This window comes from Urocampus carinirostris, chromosome 6, assembly GCF_059441175.1.
Source record: "Urocampus carinirostris isolate Australia breed hairy pipefish chromosome 6, RoL_Ucar_1.0, whole genome shotgun sequence".
NCBI classification, from domain to species: domain Eukaryota; kingdom Metazoa; phylum Chordata; class Actinopteri; order Syngnathiformes; family Syngnathidae; genus Urocampus; species Urocampus carinirostris.
The window spans coordinates 26340659-26358789 of NC_142354.1; the positions used below are offsets into that span (position 1 = coordinate 26340659).

General features: G+C 38.0%; 1 protein-coding gene across 1 annotated transcript in view; it reads right to left on the reverse strand.

Moving 5' to 3' along the window:
• Nucleotides 1–5157, reverse strand: part of zhx3a (zinc fingers and homeoboxes 3a) — a 49031-nt gene extending 43874 nt beyond the window's left edge. The window contains exon 1 of the mRNA XM_088338488.1: nt 4905–5157. The gene's annotated coding sequence lies outside the window, so the exon portion shown is untranslated. The remainder of the gene's footprint in view (nt 1–4904) is intronic.
• Nucleotides 5158–18131: the final 12974 nt, after the last annotated feature.

Sequence of the window (18131 nt, forward strand, 5' to 3'; positions counted from 1 at the left end):
TGTGGGGTCCAGGGTTTGATTCCCTCTTACCGCGGCCTCGCCGTGCGGAGTTTGCATGTTTTCTCGGGCGCTCCAGTTTCCTGCCATATTCCAAAGACAAGCATGTCAGGTTAATTGGCCAGTTGGAATTGTCCCTAGGTGTGAATTGTCTGTCTTTGTGTGCCCTGTGACTGGCTGGCAACCAGTTCAGGGTGTCCCCTTCCCATTTGTAAATATAGCTGGGATGGGCTCCAGCACCCCTCACAACCCTAATGAGTATAAGAGGCACAAAAATGAATGGATGGATTTATTTATTTGCAACCCTAGCTCTTACTGTAGTTTAATTTTTAATGTGCTTCATATATGAAAAATATATCACAAAATACCATTTATCAAGGGTTTGTCTCATAATTCGGTGCACCTTATATCGGGGAAAATAAATGGTAAATGGTAAATGGTCTGCATTTATATAGCGCTTTTCAAATCAATGAAGACCTCCCAAAGTGCTTTACAATGTGCTTTGGGAATACAATACTGTACATGGTGCCAATATTTTACTGTATGGTCGCTTAGAGCACTGGTTCCCAACTGTTTTGACTTGAGGACCCACCATTCCACCCAAATGACAAGCTGCTACCCAAATCAAGAAAAAGCGTCCAAAACTCAAATGTATCCAAAAAAAAAGATTTGAAGCAAAAACAAATTGACCAGCAAAACGGCTTCAAGTACCATAAGCGACCCCCTAAAACCGCTTTGAATTAGCCAAATACTTAAAAGTAGTTTGAATCCATTTTTTAAGTAGTGTTCCCAAACAAAGATTATCACTTAGTTGTGTTAATAATAAAGCTCAATATACTGGTAAAAAAAACTATACATATGGCATTTTTAACCACTTGCTGTGCTTTCAAAATTCAAGCCTTGCTTCAATGTCAGACACTCATACAATATTTTCGTTATTTACATCGTCTTGATAGTTGTTACTGTCTTCCACTATTCCTTCGCCTCATCTCTAACTTTCTTGGGACCGACCCATTACTACAGGCAGAAAAGAGAAAGATAATAGACAAAATCGCAATAAAATGAGACGTGGTCGTCTCAAACACAATTGGGACGATCCCGATTGACTGAACAGGAAGGAGCAGGGCATTATTGCAATCTACTGTGCAATTGACCTCCTGTTTTTTCTTCTTCTTAACATTATTTTGCCATGGCAATGCCCGTGATCCTCTGAAAACATGTCCGGGACCCACCTTTGGGTCCCGACCCACTAGTTAAAAAACCCCAGCTTAGAGTAAATCAAAGACTGAGGGACAAAAGCAGACCGCAGTCCTACTTCTGACTGGATGAAAGAGAAGCCGTCTGGCCTCATTAGAACAAGAGTTCCAAAACACGGCAGCCCGTTCTCAGCGTACATTTGGACCGAGCAAAAAAAAAAAAACCTCCACGCACGCACACTCACCGGGCCAAGAACTAGTGCAGCGCATCTCACTGGTCAAGCGTGTAAGACGCCCACGATTCGAGTCTGAAGAGCGTCCGAAGGAGAACCGAGGAGCCATACTCGTTTTGGAACGGCCCAGCGGAAATCTTCAGTCCTTTCCTTGACCTACATTATATGTAACGCCCTCACATGGTGGAATAATCAAAGCCCGTTCCCAAAAAAATTACAGTGAATCGTTTAATCATGCCTGCCGAGATGCGGTGATTCGTCTGGCCTGTCGTTTCGTGCGGCACATAGTGGCAACAAACAGTCACTCGGGAGACCTTGCTTCCCTAAGGGCAAAGGGAGACACTTTCACTATGTGCCGACTTTTTTTAAGCACCAACTTTAAAAAAGTCCCTGAAAATTCCTACAACAAAGCAGATCACTGGCGATGAATACTGAAAAAAATACATAAATTTGAAGCACATATTGTCTTATTTAACAAAGCAATGTGACCAAGGACTTTATGTCCGCCTGTCTTGTGCTCGACCCAAAATATTTTTTGTACCACAACACAGAAACTGTCATTTAGACAAACAATAACTCAAAACAGCAAGGCTTCATTTAGTCAATCGTAAAATACATCTGATTTCCCGTACTTGTGTACTACTTATCAAGATACTCTACATAGTGGGTAAGGATAGAGAACTATTCAGAAGAGTCCTCACTTCCTAAAAATGTATCAACTTATTCCAAACTGATCACCATAGGAGCAGAGTTACTGATACAAATAACCAGATACCAGTAGGACTTGATAAACATTTCGATTTAAAATGTAAGAAATGAATGGCATATTACTCAATCAAAAAAAAAAAACAATAAATATAAACAATTTGAAAAATATTTCACAAAAGTCCATTTTTTGGGAGTGCGCCTTATACGGGACATATTTATCCAGGAGTGCCACGTCTAATCTCGTTGTAAACAATGACAAAAATGACAATCCAAATCCTAATTATTTTTACACTTACATAATAAGAATACCCAAAGGAAAAAAAAATGACTTCATACCTGTCAATATATACACTTTCCCCGTATTTTATAAGTTTTCTAATTATTTTTTATTGAGTACGCTGTATAACGATTTTTACAGGATTTTTTTCTTTTAATTTGAAATAAAAATGTTAAAAAAAAAAAAAAAAAAAGAAATGTGTAAGACCAATCACATGTTGCCCATTTCGGCTCTAACCCAGATCGTCTTAGTCACTGGTAGCAGACGACCTCATCATAGATTGCTAATATTGTCGCAGTACACTGGCAAATGTTAACCACGATCAAGCATTTATTTGTTAAATAAAATAAACTATTTCACACAAATAATCTTTTTTTATTCTACATAGTCTATCTTGGTGCGAGTAAATAGCTGCCGTGATGTATATGTAAGGTTTATTATCGCATTATAAGGAAAAGTGCAATCATTACTAAAGGGAGCAATTGGCTGAGGTTGACAGTTATAAGTCTATTTCATTCATTGAGTAGAGTACGACAGTGGCTAGTAGAAAGTTACAGTAAAAAATTCTGTATTTCTGTGGTTTTACAACTTTTAACTATCACTGATATCATTTGCAGCCATGATAACTTCAAATAAGATAAAAACAAAGATATTTCCCCCACACCCACTTAGCATTTGCTTATAACTATCAAAAAAGTATTATTATATGAAATCTTGTTGTAATCAATGACAATAATGACTATCCTATGATTGTATATTCTATTAATGAGTTCAGCACTACAGTGGCCAGAAAAAAGTGATAATACAAAATTCGCTATGAGGTTTTACAACTTATAACCGTCACTGATATCATTTGCAGCCATGAGTAGCCTACATGATAATTTCAGATTAGGGCAATAAATACATATCATACCTGTCAACCTGTACGTTTTTGCCGTACAAAGTACATTTATTATGCATTTTAAGACGTGTACGACGTCCGAGAAAATCCATACGGAAAAACGCAAATTTGTCAATTATGGGTACCATCCGGTATACACCGACTATCACAATCCAGTCAAACGAGTTAGCCGTGGAAGCCTCTATCTCGGTATCGTTTTTTTTCGTTGCAAACGAAGCGAGCGGTTTGATGTAGTGAAAGTAAGTCCGTCTCTTTTTAGAGAACCCGCTTTTTTCGTCTCAACTCATTAAAGAGAGCCGGCTCTCAAACGGCTCACTTGCTTTGATGCATAATATTACGAATTATTATGTTGTATAAAGAAGCTAAGAAAAAAAGGAAGTATAAAAGGAGAAAATGGGAAAAAAAACAGGTTTGTGGTTATCCCTTCAATCAGTATATTATCAACAATAATTTAATGCAGAAAATGAATTCATAATTTGAATAAGAAAATGTATAATTCTACTGAATTATATTTGCATGTATTTTTTCCTTCTATAGTGAACGTCCAAGCTACTTAATGTTGACCTTTTTTTTATAATAAACCTCATTCATGTCGAGCAACTCAGTATCTCACAACAAAATGTTAATTAATAATATATATGATATAACGAAACACATGTACAATATAACACGCTAAACGACATAAATAAACACGTTTGGCAAAAAAATGTTGTATGATGATTTTATATTTTGTAAGGGAAAATACGACAGTGTGTAAGGGCATGGAGCCCTGGAGGTTGACAGATATATGACATATCGACATTTACCCCACTCCTACTTAGCTTTTGCGTATACTTATTAAAAAAAACAATCCAGAAAGTGGAAATTAAAATAAACATGCAGAAAACAACGAGCCAGCCTTACTTGTCCACAAGTGTAGACGCGCGCGAGTGCGTGCGTGTGAGTGGGTGTGTGAGGAGGGCAGAAGCACATGTTAGTGGGAGGAAGAGAAGGAAATGTAAGAAAGAGTCCTGTGCATGAAAGGAAGAAAAAAACAGTCCTGTGCATTTTGGGCCTACCGTAACCGGGCGATTTTTAGGGTGACAGTTTGGCCGTCCTATGCTATGCGCGTGCGCGCGTTATATAGCGTGTCTTGTCCGCTCGCCAAGTCTCTCCCAAACTCATAGAGAAAACACGATTTGTTGTGCAATGTTGAAAAGAGGGAGAACGAGAGAGAACCCACGCCACATTTGGAGGGACAGGAGCGCCCACGAGGGGTTCGATTGGCTCCAAGTGTGACAAAGTGACGCGTAAAGCCATTTCAAGTCCATTCACAAGGCTCCGGGAGCCCCGCACGACCTCCAGAGACACTTGCCAACTGAGCTGGCACTCTGTACAAAATGTTAAAAAAGAAAAAAAAAGAAAAATCCTCCACCGCCCTCCACCCAGTGTCGCCATTTTATACATAGGCGACTTGATATAAACTACAGCGGCGGATCAACATCCACAAATTCGAGACGTCATTTTCGGTAAACAAGTTCGCAGCTCGCGCTGGCTCACTCACTCACTCCGCTCCGGTTTGAGAAAAAACACAAGAGTCACTGTGTCCTTACCTTAACCTGGAATCCGACATGGATATATAAATGAATAATATTCGATTCGCTGCGATCGTTTGAGGAGAAGAGGCGAGAGGGGGTGGGGGCTCTCCTCAAGTGAACCCGGCGAACTGGCGTGAACCCGTCACTGACCACGGAAAGGTACATTACATGACAGGAGCCTGCAAAATCAAAAACAAAAGCAAGGAAAAAGAAAAGAAAAACTACAGCCGGCGATGTAGCTCTCCCCCCTAAAAAAATAAAGCCAGTGTGTTTCCTGGGAGCACGTGATTGGGAGCGTCATCCAAAATCCAGAAGCCCTTTCATCTCAAATTTGGGAGAGGGGCGGGGAGGGATGAGCGTGTGGAATAAAAAGGAGAGAGAGAAAAGGAGGAGGGATGTATAGACCGGTTCTCTGCAACGTCACCGCCAGTGTTGGGAGTAACCAGAGGTGGGGAGAGTAGCCGAAAATGTAACTCAAGTAAAAGTACCGTTACCCCAGAATAACATTACTCAAGTAAAAGTAAAAGTCGTCATCCAAATACTCACTTGAGTAAAAGCAAAAAAAATTAAAAAAACTTGGTGAAAATAATAACGCAACGTCATACTAATATTTTATTCATGCAGTCCAAATTAGCAAAAATGGATGATCTAATAATTTTTTTCACTTCATAACTGTTATTTAAGGTCAACAAAAACACGGTGCCAGAAAACATCCAAAAATGATTCATTTGGAAAGAGGGAAATTATAACTTGAAGTGTTGTAGTAAATTCAAAATCCCAAAAGGTGAGAACAACAAGGAAAGGTATGTGAGTGTCTGTGTGTCAAACTTTGGAATAATTTACAAGATGACATCAAACAATTTCTAACTATTCATGTCATATGTGTCAACCTGTACGGTTTTGTCGTACAAAGTACGTTTTTAATGCATTTTAAGACGAGTACGACGTACAAGGAAATCTGTACGGAAAAACGCAATTTTGTCAATCGCATGCAGGGTTGGGTAGGGTTACTTTAACTTGATTACTTTCAATTATTTTGGACTGTGTCGGTAAGTGTCAAGCTTGCTCTGTCCACTCCACGCATCGGCCCGGTATTGCAGTACCTCCGGGAACGCTTCTTGGCCCTGTGGCTAGGACCTTGACTCAGCCTCTTGGCTGAGAGCAAGTGTCTCGGCCTATTGGCTTCGTAGTGTATTATGATTTGACTGATAACGAATAATGGAGAATTGATAAAGAATATAGAACAATAAACCTCCACAAAAACACTTTCAATTACAAAGCCAAAAGAAACTAAATATGAATAAAATGACTAAATTTTGTGCAGGCTTGGGGAGTAACGGAATACATGGAACGGCAAAAATGATGTTGGCAAGCTGTTAGGATTTATTCTCATTTTGTTTCTGTCGCATTTTACGTTAGTTTTGCCGGAGATCAAAGAGATCAAAGCCAGGAGAGAAAGCTTACCACATGTTGTGAGACATAATTTTAGTCATATTTGGTTTCTTTTGTCTTTTATTAGCATATTTGGTATTGGAGTAATCCAAAAGTAATTGAAAGTAATCAAGTTAAAGTAACCCTACTAACCCTGTATACAAAGTACGTTTATTATGCATTTTAAGACGTGTACGACATACTTCTTGTACGAAAAAACGCAAATTTGTCAATGATGGATATTAGCCAGTATACACGACTATCCCGAAACGGCAAATCAATCAAGTCAAACGAGTTCACCGCGGAAGCCTCTATCTCAGTATGGTTTTTTTTCGTTGCAAACGAAGTGAGCGGTTTGATGCTACTATATGCATGCGACTGCCGCCTGGGGATTTCCCATCATGTATCATTCCGATCAAACGTGAACAAAGCGAAAGCAGAACAGTCGGCCTACATGACAACATAGTTTTGAATTTTCTTTGGATACAATCATTAAGTTGCAATGGCCGAATCTGAATTGAAACGCCGTAAGTTAAATGGAAGAGGCAAGCATCACAAAGAGTGGGAGCAAATGTCAGGACGATACGAAGGATCGATACAAGCTTAGAAGAAAGGTGTGAAATATTCGGATTGTGTTGCCTGCAAAAAAGACGTGAAAGTAGCTGCCTCCGGTTTCTATGATTTAAAGACGCATTTTGATACAAAGAGCCAAGCCAAAAACGTTATTAAGAATAGGTACAGAATGAAACACATGTAGAATATAACATGTTAAACTACATAAATAAACACGTTTGGATAAAAAAATATGGTGTACGATTATTTTGTATTTTGTAAGGGAAAATACGACCGTTTGTAAGGGCATGGAGCCGTGGAGCTTGACAGGTATGTGAAAAATACTGTAGCAATGTCATATTTATTATTATTTTTAAAGCAACTAATCAGATCATCAAATTACCAAAGTCCAACCAATCAACAAAAATACATTTAATTTAAAGGTAGATTAAAATAAGCAACGTAAATTCAAGCACTTAAATAAACAATATAATGAAAATAGTATCAATCAAATAAATAAATTGGGCACATGTAGCTCCATGAACTTGGACAAAAACTACATTGCATATTGTGGCTGATGTTTCGCACCCTTTTTAAGGGGAAGATGCTTTTGCTCGTCCTTTTCTGTTTTTTCATAGTCGGTATTGCTAATCTGTTTTACCCTTAAAATGTATTTATCCCTGCTGAAGTTGAATAGGGTCACATGACGAGGCTGCTACGTTTGATTGGTTAAATATGGAGGGGATTTATTAAGTAACGAAGTAAGGACTTCAATGTTGCCTGATGAAGCGGTGTAAAAGTATAGTTTTTTCTTCACAACTTTACTCAAGTAAAAGTATAGGGATTTCAAAATACTCCTGGTCGTGTAAAATTTCCTAAAACTTACTCAAATAAATGTAACGGAGTAAATATACTTCGTTATTACCCACCTGTGAAAGTAACACAATTACTTTATCGGTAACGAGAACTTTAACGTGTTTTAAATTTAAGTCATTCAATGCCTGAAGATTCTCTCGAACTTGAAGTGCGGGTGCCGGACAATTTTTGCCATTTTGACACATTTTTGAATGCTGACACAGGAAATTTAGTTTTGTAGCTATACGGGCAGAAGAAAAATCTAAAAAAAAGCGTGAACCCTCATCTTATATTAGGAAAAGAGTATTTGTCTAGCTTTTACCATTGTTTGGTAAACAACAGTTGGACATTGTTGTTTCTTGAAAATACTTTTTTCAAGAAAACTGAGAAAAAGAACTTTCTGTGAAACGATGCATTTCTTTGTGGAAATTGTTCAAAATATTACCTATTGTTTTCTTTGATTGATGTTCACCATGTTTTGTGAACTGTTACCCAATGCTAAATCTATCTCATCCTGTAAATGGGAGTACCACTTGTGAGGCCTCTTCTTAAGGTTTCCCATTTTCCATGTGCTGAGGTTTTGAGTTTTTCCTTTCCCGCATGTTGGTGTAAGATCAGGGTATGGTATAAGTCCATTGAGACTTTTTGTGATTAAGGGCTATACAAATAAATGTGACTTGACTTGACAATTCAAGCAGAACTTTCACTTGTTTCTTATGCATTTGTGATTCCCCCAATATCTTAAAAATGTTTTCCATAAACACAAAGACACTTATCCGGGGTTAATAACACTTTATTGCAAGAACACTGAAGTTATGCATGAACAATGCATGAACTTTTCAAGAACTGTTTAGCCCCTGATGTTTCCGGTGGCGTGATCACGTGATTTGTGTCACTCGGGGGCCGACCACACACTCTTAATCACTGGTTAGAGAAATCAAAGCAACACGAGGAAGTGGGGTCTCCTGGATGTGCGGACAAATATCAACACTATTCGAGCCATCTAATAGTGATTTATCATACTGAAATCATTCCCAGAGGCTTGATACTTACTGATCAGCAGTGCCGAAATCTTTAGAATAGAATCTTTTTTCTTCCTTTTTTTGTCAAATTATTTTTAAAAGACAACATACTTGGAGAAATACAACAAAATGTCCTGGACATTACCCAGAAATGGAGAAGGAAATATTAGAGTGGTTGAGGACAAAATGGATATGGATTGTCTCGGCTGTGTTAGTTTGCAAGCTCTCAACATTGCACAAGCCAAGAAATATGGAGGCTTTACAGCTTCTACAGGTTGGTGTATATGTTTTTTCCTGTGTGGCTATTTTAACCAGTTTTAGGGAGCTGGCTTCAAGGTGATTTGTAGCCAGCGCTACTTTTGCGTGTCAGTAATCTGGGTGGTAATGTGATTACTTTCTCAATGAAGTAACAAGTTGCTTTAACACACCCGCCACTCGTCATTACTTACCAAGACAGAGTGGAAGGCTCACCAGGCAACCATATGCATCTGAAACGAATGAAAACAGACAAAAAAACTGGAAAAAACAAGAAATACCAGGAAGTGTTTTTGCCAGCAGTCAAGATGTGTGAGTTGCACAACACTGTACATGAAATCCACAATTATTTGGATCATAAACACATTTTTGGGGTTTTGGTCGATTGTAATTCAAAACAAAGTTGTTGCCTAGATACAGAGACTTCTAAAAATCCATACATGGACTGGAATCTTTTAGGTTACTAGTATTTAAGGTTTAGGTTTGATGCCATTTGAAACTTTTGTTTTTCTCTTAACTGGTTTGACTGAAATAAACGCGTACGTGGATCAAACACGTGGGTTGATTTATGAATGAGAGAATCTTGTTTTTCTAGAGTGCTTTTGCATTAATGCCAGGAAGACTTGGCGGCCTTAGTCCTTTTTGGAGTTTTGGTTTCTCCTCTGACAATCCAAGGAAGTTTCATTTTAGTGAAAACTCAAGTTTGCTGATTCTTTCTGTGAATTGGCAACTTCTGGATCACCAATAATCATAATTAGGAAATAAAATATGATAAACAAGGGTGTTTAGCATAATCTCTCAACACCTACACTATTATCTATAATTAAACCCCCAGTGTGTAATATTTGAGCAATAAATGACACTGTATTTATTGTCTGTTTTTTTAAATTAACATTCGTGTGATAGTTTTTGCTCAGTTTTCAAATCATTTTTTTAAGTGAATGAACGTTTTTTGTACCACTAGGATGCGCTAAACATTACACACTGTCCCTTTAAGCAGTACAGTGATACCTTGGTAATCGATCATAATCTGTTCGGGATAGGTGTTCGCATACCGAATTGTTCTGATACTGAAACTATTTTTCTCCACTACACATTACAAAATCATATTTCACTGATCTCTTGATCCCCAGGGACGTCAGGGCCCAACTTCATTTGAATTGGGGAAATAATTCCTGTGGTGTGTCTTGGGCAAGTACAACCTGGCGATGACTATCCTTCTCCAGGCCAGTTTTTAGGGTTGGAGTTTGCACCCCCACATGAAATGGATAGTACTGGTTTCCTCGATACCAGTAGCAGGAGAAGCCTCATGATCTGACTCAGATACAGCACCTTAATCATCTGGTCACCGTTATTGTCGGTGGAAAGGGTCCAGCTGCTCTTCAGAGATAAGCCGCAACTTAGTAGGCCTGTTTTTCTTAATATTCACATCGTACAATCCAAAAGTACCTCAAATGTTGAAAAAGGGTACGTACACAGCAATAATTATTGAAATGTGCAGATAAGATAAAACAAAAACAATACATACATTTATAAAACAATTTCAAATAAACAGTGTGTAATATTTGACCTCTGGATGTCACAGTATTGTGTAGTGCAACCAAAAACAAGTGCTAAAAACCACAAGGCAGAATACAAACTACGGCGACTCAAAGTGCCCAAACCGCACAAATGTTCTTCTCATTTTCTTGCCCAATATTTCGCGAGGATTTTGATTTTCCAGTAGAAGCAAGATGGCCGACAATCAGTTTAGCTACCTCCAGGTAAGCCTCACGTTACTTAAAATAAATAACCATTTTTTTGACTTACAGGGAGTTTTTAATGCATGTTTATATCATGTTTTTGTTTTCTGATTATTTTAATCACTATTGTTTGTTTTAACACTAGAAAGCGATAACTATTACACACTGTCCCTTTAGAGCATTTGCTGTACCGTCGAGCAGCGGTTCAATGGCAGACACACTTGTACACAATTCAGCTTGATTGTTTATCTCAGTGTTTCCTTCTTTTCCTTCGCTTTAACACAAATTTTCTTATGACATATTTTTACCTGTCAAAAAAAAAGCCAATAAAACACACTAAATTATAGTCAACACGTGCAGTTGGCGGGAAGATCTCTCTCAAAATTATGCTACATGAGCAGGCTAGAGTACCCAAAATTTTGTTGAAATGCAAAAAATAGTCTGATTTTTCGGTCGAATACTAATTGGTTGCAGTAAAGGGTCAATTGTGTACCGAAATATCACTGTATATTGTTTTCTACTTCAAACAGCATTATATAATCTTATCTAAGGCGTTCATGTGTAGCATGTCCAAGCACTCCTGCAGCTTTTTTTTCAACTACTCCCAACATTCTTTCTCTTTCCAGTTTTTCCAGGAGAGAGTTCAGTCATCACCTTGTGAATGAAAAAATCAGGAACAACGAGATTATCAATTGCCAAAGCATTGCATAGAAACAAATATTTGGGTGTGGCCTGAGCACCGAGTTGCTTCAAGTTGAACTATATGGTAGCATGTTTAACTCATTCGCTGCTGGCCAAATCGTTGACTGAACCTGTTAACCTCAAGTTAATGCTGGTATCAGGAAACATATCATGATTTTCTCTTGATCTCTTGATCGTGCTCTCCCTCTTTCTTACTGTTTCTGTTACTCTCTCTCTCTTTTTCACTCTTTCTCTTTACCTCGCTCTCTTTATCTTTCTGTCCGTCTTTCTCACTGTTCCCATTACTCTCTTTCTCACTTTTCCTATTCCTCTCTCGTTCTCAATCATTCTATTTCTCTGTCTTTCTTTTTATCTCTCTCTCCCACTGACTTATCTTCTTCTCTCACTCTCTTCCCATATCTATCTTTCCCTTTCTCTATTTATAAAGATATCTTTCTATCTCCTCTTCTCAGTTTCTCTCTTTTTGTCTCTCTTTCGCACGTTCTCTCTTTTTTGTCTCTCCCACGTCTTACCTTTATCTCTCCCTCTCTTTCCATATATATATATATATATATATATATATATATATATATATATATATATATATGGCTGGCAACCAGTTCAGGGTGTCCCCTGCCCACTGCCCGGAGATGGCTGGGATGGGCTCCAGCCCCCCCGCGACCCTAATGAGGATAAGCGGTACGGCTGATGAGATGAGATATATATATATACTGTATATATATATATATATATCTTTCTATCTCCTTTTCTCACTTTCTCTCTCATTCTCTTTCTCTTTTCCTTTTTCACACCGATCCTAGTGCGAGTATTCCCCTTTTTCTGAAAACGAATGGTAGTTTGAGTTTTTCCTCCTTTGCTGGCAAAACCAATACAAACTGATACTGGTATCGGGCATCTTTACAAGTAACTTTAACACCGGGCTGTTTACAACTGCTTTAATTAAAAGCAATAAATGTTTTAAAATATCGGAATAATCTTTTCCAATGACATTTTCTCGTTCCACTTGCAGCACATTGTTCTCATTTCATAAAAAACAGGACTATTGTAAGAATATTTAAAGGGGATTTAAGATGAACATTTTGGATTCTAATAAAAATATTTTTGGAAATAATGACTGGAAAATTAATTTAAACAGGTTATTTTTGTATCAGCAATATATTTGGAATACATTTTTAAATAAAATCGTTTTGTATTGTAATAAAAATTATTCCTCAAATAATCACCTAAATGATTCAAATACACCATGAAAATATTTTCAGTTATAAAAATTATTTTGGCCATAAACTGTAAAATAATTAGAAAATGATCATTAGAAGACATGTTTAAATTATTCAAACTCTCAAAAGACAAAATTCTTCAAATAGTTATATTTAATAGTTTGTGATAAAAATTATGTATGGAAAAACAATGATGAAATATAAAACTATTTTAATTGATACTGTATTTAAATGTTTAAAATCATTATTGTAGAATATCACCTTAAATTTGGGTTTATTTTGATAAATGTTCTTGGAATAAATTCAAAAATAATTATTAAATGATAATGAATAAGAAATGATTAATAAGCATAATTATGAAATATTTAAATGACTAGAATCATTCTAAAGATGCATCGTAACATGACATTTTTTAATGCTTTCAAATATTTTTCGGATAAATTGTCAAAATAATTATAAACAAATGGAAATACAATAATGGAAAATAATTACAAAATGATAATTATGAAATATTTTTTTAAATGATTAATCTAATTATTAAAACATTTAGATTATAAAAATATTTCTCGAAATTAATCGTAATTTTGAATATTCAAATAGTTCAATTACCTGCAATAGTTTTTTTCTTATTTTAAGTGTTTTTATTCATCAAACTGAGACGACCTAGTATTAAACTTCACTATTTTTCCGCTAGAACTTTTATATTTTAGCTTAAGTTAAAGAGAATGTATAATAAATTGGAAAATAATAATTGCAATGCTCTATGTTATCACTCCGTTCTGCACACTCAAGGATCTTGTGAGTGGGCGTGACCACGTTTACTAAGTGCAGCGCGATGAAAATGGAACACATGAAAGGAGAACTGCTTCTGATGGTGACCTTTCTATGAATGTCTCTATTCCCTGTAGAAACCCCCCACTTGGCTCAAGACCTGGAGGACCGCAACGTGGTAGTGGGCGACACGGTGGCCCTTCAGTGCAAAGCGCTAGGGAGTCCCCCTGCCTCATGTCCAACACGCTAGGCAGCTCTTTTACTCGCTTTATCTTTCTGTCCCCTCTTTCTCACTTTTGCAATTTCCCTCCCTCTCTCCCACTGTCTTACCCTTTTCTCTCACTCTCTTTGCATATACATATCCCTCCCTTCTCTCTCTCTTTCTCTCTCTCTTTCTTTCTCTCTCGCTTTTTCTCCCTGTCCCTCTTTCTCGCTCTTTCTATTTCCCTTTCCTTCTCTTTGTCTCTAAGTCACTCTGCCTCTGTCTCTCTCTCACCATCCCTCTACAGGCCAACATGTTTCCACCAGGTCTCGTACCAGGGACCTTTTGCGCGTTAGGGGAATGTGCTAACCACTGCACAACATTTTCTAAACTAATTTATTTGATGCATAATGTTTCATCATTTTTGTTAATATATCAATAAAAACAAAAACATCTGAAGAACCATTTGGGAGCCCAAAAAGTTGTTCTGCCGTAACGTCCTACCATGCCAAGACATCCTACCAACGCCAAGCGCGCATGCGCACAAGGCTGATTGTGATCTCCTACATAGAGTACTTACAATTTTCGTTTGGATTCAATGTTATTTGCCTCTTTCACTGATTAAAATGTTGTTTTATGAAGTAGCGATTAAGCCTGGTGTGCTTTTCTGTGGTAGCTTTTTAAGAATGGTGTTTTTTGACTACAGTAATCACGCAATGCCAATCCTTGTTATTGACATGAGTAAAAGTTGTGTTTGCAATCATTCTGAATTTCAGTGTTGCTAGTTTTACTTGACAAGAAAGAAAACACAATTTGCTCTCAGATTAGCCTACAGTAGGATGTCTCGGCAAGGTAGGACCATTTGGCAGAACGCCGGTTCTCTAAGGAAAGCTGGAATTCCCATCACTATTGACCCTTTGCACGTAGCGTCACATCCCCAGGCTAATAAGAGACATGACGGACAGCAGGAGGACCCCAGTGGTCAGCATGTGAATAAGGATTTGAGTTAAAGCAGTTATCAATAACGACGACAGAAAAATCTAACCACTACTTTTCACGAAGGGTATTTATTGCTCTGTTGTAGGCAAGATTGTAAACCTGATTTGGAATTGTATCATTTTTGATAAAGATAGAAAATGGTGATGTTTATCTGCAAATCAACCGAAGGCGCAACACTGGAAACCCTAAAGATTTCCAGGATTTGAAGAGGACATTTTTTACAAAGTGCATTTGATGTATTTCAATATAATTGACCAATATAACAACAACATTATAGTCAGCTGTTGCTAACTAGCTACGTTTGTCATGATTACTCATTGCACTCACCTGTGCCCGCTCGTTTGGCGCCAGCTGTGGCTAGTTGCCTGATTGATTCCCCTTCTATTTACACCCAGTACTCCAGTCACTCCTTGTCAGTCCGTCAGCGACCCTCCGCATACACAAGGCAAGCACTTTGACTCTGGCTTCCGTCTGTTCCCGTCTTCATCCGTTTTCCACTCGTCTGTTCCATATTTCCCGTTTGTCTCCTGCTATTGACCCGTTTTTTCCCTTTGACCACGCTTGGATCTCCCTCTCCGGCTAACGACCCGTTTTTTACCATTTGATCACACTCCGATCTCCCACTCCGGCAAATCCACTTCAGCATTCCGATCATGCTCCGATCACGTGAGCTCCTTGCTCCCCCTGTCCAGCGAGCGCCGGATCGCTGGCGTTTGTTTCCTCGATATCCCAACAAACCTTTGTGTGAAACATTACGCGTTTGGGTCTACCATTTGTTCTGGTTCTGACAACGTTACTGTCCTACCGTTGTTGTTTCTTACTACGTAAAGGAGCAGCTTTTAATGCGCTTAACCAGCGATTCAAAAAGGTAATCCTCCGAATATCGCATGTAATGAAGACTGTTATGTGCTCTACCGTAAAGCTTGTTCGCCGAAATGTACAATCTATCAACAGATTAAACGGGAAACCAACGTTCAGAAAATGAAACGTCATTTCGACCAAGTAATTTCAAAATGCTCAAAAGTGATTTCTATACAAGGTGCTGCTTTACTGTTTTATTGCATTACCCAAAAATTTAAATACAATGTCATTTTAGTAACGTTTGCGCATTTTTTTGTTGCATTTTTCGTAGCCTATCAGCTACCAAGAACTTGTAAGCATCCAGACTGTTATACGCTTTGAGATCAGCACTGGTGTAAGGGGCTAATCCATTTACAATATAATGTTCGTGTAGACTGAAGTCAGGACGATTTGGATGAAAGTGAAAATTTGCCAGGAAGAAAAAGATATGGGTCGTTCCTCAATTTCTCTAAATAGGACTTTTTGTGCGTCCTTTCAAGGCTAGCCACTCATCCGGGGCGGCGGTAGCTCAGGAGGTAAAGGGCTCGTCTTGGGATCAAGAGGTTGCAGGTTGGTTTATTGCTCCATTCCCAGCTCCTCCGTGTTATATGTCACGTGTCCTTGGGCATGACATTGAATCCCTAATTCTGCCGATAAGATAACTTTTGCATGGCTGACGCTGCTATCGGTGTGTGAGTGTGTGTGACTGGGTAAGCGTGAAGCACATTGTAAAGCACTTTGGTAGGTTGTCATTGACTTGAAGCACTATATGAATGCAGACCATTTACCATTTACATCTGACAGCTGCACAATATTCGTTTGACTAATCATTGCCAATGGTGTTCTATACTATAGTATAGCTTTTTTTGTTGTTGTCTACTCTTTACTGGTCATACCCACAGTTTACTATGGTTTACTTCCGTCCGTCATGGTGTCGTCACGTAATTTGGTTGTGCATGTGTGTGTGTGTGTGTGTGTGTGCGCAACGGGTCAATTACAGTTGTTGAGAGGTGTGAAACAATTTTACACCTGAGGGAACCATTTTACATTTTAGGAAGCGGGTGGTTGGGAGCTTTCTTGTGCACCTGGTCTGCGACTCCAAGGACTGACCACACGAAAAGCAAAACCCCGTTAAGTGGCTCATGTGTTTGCCATAAAACAGACAAAACATAATACGCTCACTGTCCATGTCCTCGCTGCTCCTGATTCACTATCAACATTACCTCCTAGTATCAGTCGCTTCTCGCCGTCACTTCCGGTTGAGCCCTAGAGTTGGGACGTTCCCTTTCCGGTAAAATTTGAGATGTAAAATATGAATATGGATGACCTATACTTTTCGTGGACAATATCTCTGTATTATTTGTGACTGCAACATCCTTTGCTGTCTGGTAATCCTGAAAGGGGGATGCCACATGTGCGGTCCCTTCTCAAGGTTTCTTTATTTTCCTCATGTTGAGGTTTTTGAGTTTTTCCTTGCCCTCATGTTGGTTTCCAGATCAGGGGATGATCTAATAATAGTCTGGAAAAATAGTCTGTGTAATAACCTGTGCAGCCCTTTGAGACTCTTTGTGATTAAGGGCTATACAAATAAAAATGACTTGACTTGACTTAAAAGTGTTTTGGGATTTGAAAACGTGTTTTGTGCCTTGTCAAGTTGTTCTATGAAATGTACATTTGTTTCAAAACTTGTAATTGTGTTTTATGATATGCAAAAGTGTTTTCTGAAATGAAAAAGTGTTTCCTAAAATGGAGAATTGTCATACCTGTCAACCTGTACATTTTTGCCGTACAAAGTATGTTTATTATGCATTTTAAGACGTGTACGACGTACAAGAAAATCTGTACGGAAAAACGCAAATTTGTCAATTATGGGTACCATCCGGTATACACCGACTATCACGAAACGGCAAAATAAACCAAGTCAAACGAGTTCGCCGCGGTAGCCTCTATTTCTGTATCGTTTTTTTTCCGTTGCAAACGAAGCGAGATGTTTGATGATACTGTGCGCACGAGTCTGCCGCCTCGGATTTCATGTGGTAGTTATGTAGTGAAAGGAAGTCCGTCTCTTTTTAGAGAACCGGCTCTTTTGGCTCAACTCATTAAAGAGAGCCGGTTCTCAAAGGCCACATCGCCTGATCGTATAGTCTGTGCTGGTAACACCATAGTTTGATAGTTTGTCTTGCTTTGATGCTTGATATTACGAATCATTATTGTTGTATAAAGAAGCTAAGAAAAAAAGGAAGTATAAAAGGAGAAAATGGAAAAAAACAGGTTTGTGGTTATCTCTTTAATCAGTATATTTCCAACAATACTTTAATGCAGAAAATGAATTCATAATTTGAATAAGAAAATGTATTATTCTACTTAATTATATTTGCATGTATTTTTTCTTCTACAGTGAACGTCCAAGTTACTTGATTTTTGAACCTTTTTAATAAACCTCATTCATGTCGAGCAACTCCGTATCTCACAACAAAATGTTAATTAACAATTTATATGATATAACAAAACACATGTACAATATAACATGTTAAACTACATAAATAAACACGATTGAAGATTATTTTGTAAGGGAAAATACAACATTTTGTAAGGGCGTGGAGCCGTAGAGTTTGACAGGTATGATTTTTTTTCTCGAATGCAAAAGTGTTTCG